Consider the following 6,000-nt stretch of genomic DNA (forward strand, 5'->3'; position numbering starts at 1 on the left):
TCCAAGCCTGCTTTTGCACCAACTTTCTGGGCGAGTTAAAAATAAGCCTATTGATCAGAAGGGAAAGAAATGCTCGTGAACACTGACCTTCTCTCCTTTCCAACACAAGCCCGGCTGCACACATGCCGTGCAGCTCCCCAGCTCCCTTTCAGCTTTCTAAGGATATTGCCTGCACCTTCACCTTACCTCCTGTTAAATCCTTCCTAAAAGCAAATGCTCTCCTGCAAGGAATCGCAGCTCCATACGCACTCAGAAGGGCAGCAGTCTGCAAACCCCAGCCCAGCTGCACTTGTCTCAAGGAGGAGAAAACCCTCAGCAACAGCCATCTCACCTATCAGACTGCCTCGCTGCCTGGCTACGACGGGTTTTTCCTTTTGTTTTTACATGAACTACACCGTTCCCACCTGTCCCTTGTTAGACGGCCTCCAGAGTACTTTGTAACTGAGCTCGTGGAGGTGAGGGAGAAGGTTTGGAAGCGGAGAGGACGGGATTCCCCCCCGCGCGTTTCGGGCATCCTCGCCAGGTCCTGCAGCACCGCAATGAAGATGCCGCCACCTGCTGGGACCTCCTCGGGCTCGGCTGGAGGCCGGGGGCAGCCGGGACCCCGGGCACGGAGGGTGGCGGCTCACACTCCCCATCCCCAAATCGGCAAAAAGCCGGCCAGCAGTCTGGGAAGGGCTGGAAGGAAAGGATCTGCTGACAGCAAGATGCTACTCGTCACCAAAGCCTGTTGGTACTCATCCAAAGCAAGACGGTTTGGATACTGATAATCTCGGTGTTTTCAGATGTGACTGCAAACAGTGGAATAAAACAAGAATATAAAAAGAAAAGGTAGATATAAAGCTACTTACAAAGTCATAGCAAGGCAGGCTGCAAAGAGACAGAAACCCCTCAGAACAGAGTTGAAATCACTGATATAAAAGAGCTGAGCAAGGCAGACAACGAACTGCTGGAATGGATAACTCACAGAAACTGGGCTTTTGAACTGAATTTCACATGATTAGGAGATGCTTCTGCTCAGTGCCCAAGCCACAGCTATTTTTTAATCTCTGCATGACACCACGTACATTACCGTGGCTTCAGTCCTGAGCATGAGTCTGGTATTTTCTGAGGGCCAATTCTTAAAAGCCTGGAGCTCAGGTTTGAGGCAGCCAAGAGATGTTTCTGTCTGGTTGCACAGGGTCTAGGGCTTTTTCTGGAGTTAGAGCCAGCAAAGCTCTATTTGCAGATTGATATCCATTAAAAGGCATGGAGCCCCACTAGCCTGTGCTTGAAGAGCCTTCTCCTTCTGCCAGGAGAGCAGGGGGCTAGGAGGGTCATTCCAGCAGCCAGGAATGTCTCCAGAGTGCTACAGGATTAGAGGACAAGGTGATGAAAGAGTCCACATCCTATCTGCAGTCGAGTTTGTACAACTACCATCATCTTTTAGCACTGCTGCTAAAAGAGAAAGACATTTCCTAGTCCAGATAAGGCCCCAGAGCAACAATGTCTGTTCACAGGATGAGCAGTCAAGAACAGACTCTTCCCTGTGCTATTTTTTACATATTTCAGCAACCCTTCTTTTGCAATTTTAGCACAGGAGCTTAGAGCAGGCACATCATCAATGAATCTGACAATGCCGTCACAGAAGTTTGCAACCTGTTTAGACACAGACTACATCAGGCAAAAACCGATTCTACTCCCATCACATGCAACATTTAACACCAATGCTGTGATGCTGGCTTTGGAATTCATTCCTGCAAAATCCATGGATGTTCAGTCAGCCACACCAGGCAATGTAATTGCTCTGTTTCCACAGCTAGCACTGAAAATGCTGTCTTATTCACAGTTATTGCCCTGCCTCCTCCTCACAAAACCTGTTTCAAAGAGCAGAGAAAAAGACCTTGAAACATGGGTGGGTGCTTTCAAAAGTCAGTTATCACTTTTAGAGAGAGGAAAAGCTAAAAAAAAACCCAACATAGTATTAATCCAGGCAAAACACCTCCCCCCTCCTACCCCTTGCACACATGCCATGAGTCTGAATGGAAGCCGTCACCCAGAACACATGTCGATACATCTTTTACAGAAACATTAGTTGTGTGTCAAAACCAGTACTTGGAAACATCATCTAACAGCACTCACATGATTTGTGTTTCACGAGCAATTAAACCTATCACTCTGACAAGCAAATCTGCTGCTCCTGTCCACTATCCAAACATCAGGTTAGAGGAAACTAATTATATTTCAAACTCCGTCCATGGGTAGGGAAACTGTATTTCCATGATAATGTCCTGGCTAATTCACTTAAGCAGAAGCTGCTGAACCTCCAGAACACAGAATGAAACAGCCACCCTTGGAACTAGTGCAGCTAAGGCAGGAAATGCAAAAATAGCCAGACTGTGATTTAGATCTCGTAGTGAAGTCAGACAAGACCTCAGTGTCACACTGAAATCACATCCCAGACATTGTAAAGTCCTACTGTATTCACATCACTGTCATACCGCTGGCAAGCCGCAGAAACCAGCAGTGATGGAACTTTACTGCTAAATTCTTTTCTCTGTGCTAACAGATGAAGTTTTAAAGGCTCTGCAACCAGAGCAGTTCCCCTCATGGCAGTAATTACTTCCTTGGACAGAGACAAAGTGGATGGCACACCACAGCCAAGTAGGGACGCACAGAAACAAACAGCTGTCTGTCTTTAAGTGGCTGCTGAGCTCTTTTTCTTTAAAATACATGTCCCCACTACTAGGGACACTTTTCAGACAGTCACCTTTCATTTGGAACGACTCCCCAAGACAGTGGTTCATGATCACAGAGACACGTGGAAAAGAAATGCAGTGACATCAAAAGCTGTATTTTTTTGCCGTGCCAGAAAACGCTTCTCCACTTTTCATGTGCTCGATATTCCTTCCCTCCCCCAGCCATTCATGGTGAAATAATTAGTGTTAGTGTTCTCATTGTTTATCAGACAATACAGACAATAAGGGTAAGCTTTCTGCTCCTGTTTTCTTTCGCTATGCTGCTGTGGTTCCTCAAACAACTGTGCAAGGCTTTACTTTTAATCCTATGAATAACACTTGTCACTCATAGGTTTGTAACCCATATTTAGCTGTGCACAAACATGGCACAGTTTCAGCTTGATTCATTGTCCGCAAACTTCTCCAGATGTGCTCATGCAAGGAAAAAAAAAGGCTAATAGGCAGGAGGAAACAAACAAATACTAGCTAATCCGATTGCAATTTCTTAGGGAAGGAGAGAAGACACTACCACATCAGACTCTTTATGAGGGAGAGGGATAATGAGTTGTTTTTAAACACAGACTAGAAATAATTAGTTATTGTCCTTGGGCTACGAGATGTATTTTTATGTGCTGATTTTTATAGCCTGTGAGCTAGCTGGGCCCTGTCACTGTGGATTTTTCCCCATTTATCAACACATTAATGTCAAACTACAAGCACATCACAACATACGACTTTATCAACATGCAATGTTCCTCACTGTAGCTAATTTTGAAACCACATTCCTGCTTCCACTCATGGAAGACACAACCTTGGGTAACAATCAGATAGGCTGGTGCCAGACATCCTCTTTTTAAGTACATTCTCATTTTACCTTTAGAAAGTGTTCTCAACAAACAAACAATCCAAAGGCAAACTGCTTTCTTTGGAACTTCTTTCGACAAGAGCAGAGAGATATTTTTGCGTAAGGCTGCATTTTATACTCTCAGCTCTAGGCTGGGATTAACGAAAGCAAGGTAGGCAAGAAGCAGCAAGCTAAACACAGTGGAAACTACTAAAAATCCCAAACTTCTATTACAATTAATTGTGCTAAGTATAACTTTGCTCATTGATGTACCAGACAGAAAGCAGACAGACAACCTCATCCCACTGCACCAGCTTTTCAAGCTTCCAAAATAAACACAAAGGTTTATTTGTGACCATGCTCTCCAGAAAACCTGCAGCCTCATTTTCCTAATTTGATATGTGTGAAGGCTCAGGCTGGTGGTACTCACAATAATTACCTGCCATCAGCCAAGACATGCAGCAGAGTTGTTGCATATAACTTATTCATGTCATCGTTGTGTTTCAGGAATAACACAACCAGTAACAGATCAATGACACACAGAGAGCACTTGCTTCTAGTTTTACAGGTCAGTGAAAACCTGGAGAATCTCACTGGGATTCAGGACACGGGAGGAAGATGAGAGGGACAATCACCAGCATGAGACATGTTAAAAAGTACCAATAAAAAAGTGCTTTTACAGGTTCTCCATAATCATAGAAACATGGAATGGTTTGGGTTGGAAGGGACCTTAAAGATGGTTTTGTTCCAACCTCTCTGCCATGGGCAGAAACACCCTCCAGTAAGAGCAGGCTGCTCCAAGCCCCATCCAACCTGGCCTCGAACACATCCAGGGAGGGGACAACCATCATAGTAAAAGACAAAGGTAACACGTACACACACCACAACCTGTGCCTTTTCAAGGCTGGACCATCAAATTTGTTACAGGAGGGAAAACAAAATAATGCCTGCAGTGCTTCTCACTCTGAAACGTGGGAGTAATTATCCTTAGATTACCAAGACAAACAAGAGGGAGAGACAAGGAAAAGATAAAACAGAATTTCCACTATTTAGGTGCTGATAGAGAGATTAAATCCGACTGCACTTCAGCTGGGAGCCTAAACAAACCAGAGGCCCGACCACATAAATCAAGCTAATTTTAAAAGGTTGCATACCAGGGAGAGTTTGACAAAGAAGGGGAAACAACCCCGCGTCCTGCATTGCTGAAGATCTTAACATCGTTTCCATAAATTATAAAGGTGTCAATTTAACACAGACCAGTAAGTCTGGGGCGACGGGACCCACCGTATCAGCACCTCCCAGGCCTTTAGTAGCTCATTAATACTAATTAGATCCGGGAGCGCTCAGCCCTGCCGGCAGCCGCATCCCGGGCACACATCCTGGGACTCCGAGCACACAAAAGCTTTGGACGCGGATCCCAAGAGCGGAGCATCCTGCACCTCGGGAGAGGGGAAGGCGTGGCGCGGGGTGAGCCCGGGGCTCCGGGAACGGGGCGGGGAGGGGGGAGGTGAGGACCCGCGGGGAATTGGGAGCTTCGGCAGCGGGGAGAGAAAGAAAGGGAGAAAGAAGTTGGGGCCGGGAAGTTTTCCGCCGCTCCCCGCCCCGGCGCCCCTCACCGTAGACGCGGACCCAGCCCTGCTGCTGGCAGACCGACTCCCGTAGGACGCGGTCCAGCGCGCCGCCCGCCTCCAGCTCCTCCGAGCCCGGCTCCGGCTCCGCGAAGGGCTCTGCCGCCCATGCCGCCGGCTCTGCCGCCGCTCCTGCGGCCGCCTCCATGCTGCCGTGGGGACGAGGAGGCGCCGCCGCCGCCTGCGCTGCGCCCCGGCCCCGCTTCGCCTCAGTGCGGCTCCATCCCTCCCTCCCCCGGCCCGCCCTTCCCCGCCCTCAGCGTCAGCGCGGGCGGAGCCGCCGCGCCCCGCCCCTGCCCGCCTCTGGCCTGAGGGAGAGGCGGGCGATGGCCGCCGGCTCTGCCCTCTGCCCTCGGAGCCGCCGCCGGCCCTTTCCGGGGCCCCCGGGGCCGCCTCCCTGCGGGGCTTCGTGTGGCTGCCCCGGGGGGGACTCGGGATGGTTCCTCCCCTCAGCCGCGCCGGGAGAGCGCCGGGGAGAGGCGTCCCGAAGGAATGCAAATGGGGATAATCCGGCTGCGGCCGCATGCCTCCCACAGCGGCCCGTTCTCCCAGTAACGCGAGGGTGATGGGTTTGGCCTCTAACAGCGGCTGCCGTGGGGTTCCCCAGGCTAAGACCTGCGCCTGACCGAGACTGATAAATCTTTCATGCACTCGCACAGTTTCTCTCAGGTACACGAGGAGATGTGCTGCAGGGAAAGGAGGACAACTGGCTTGATTAAGTGCATTTCATTTAGGGGATTTGCGAGCTGGTTTGTCCTGACAGTCTCCCCCAGTACACCATGTTTCAGTTTTCTCTTTCCCTTTCGTATTT

General features: G+C 49.4%; 1 protein-coding gene across 1 annotated transcript in view; it reads right to left on the minus strand.

The window, feature by feature from the left end:
• The window catches only part of RASAL2 (RAS protein activator like 2), a 160,523-nt gene extending 155,201 nt beyond the window's left edge, over positions 1–5,322 (minus strand). The window contains exon 1 of the mRNA XM_088060159.1: positions 5,178–5,322. The gene's annotated coding sequence lies outside the window, so the exon portion shown is untranslated. The remainder of the gene's footprint in view (positions 1–5,177) is intronic.
• Between the last annotated feature and the right edge of the window lie 678 nt (positions 5,323–6,000).

Source organism: Pseudopodoces humilis, chromosome 10 (assembly GCF_049639895.1).
Source record: "Pseudopodoces humilis isolate 2021_Gansu_Grassland_sample_001 chromosome 10, ASM4963989v1, whole genome shotgun sequence".
Classification (NCBI taxonomy): Eukaryota; Metazoa; Chordata; class Aves; order Passeriformes; family Paridae; genus Pseudopodoces; species Pseudopodoces humilis.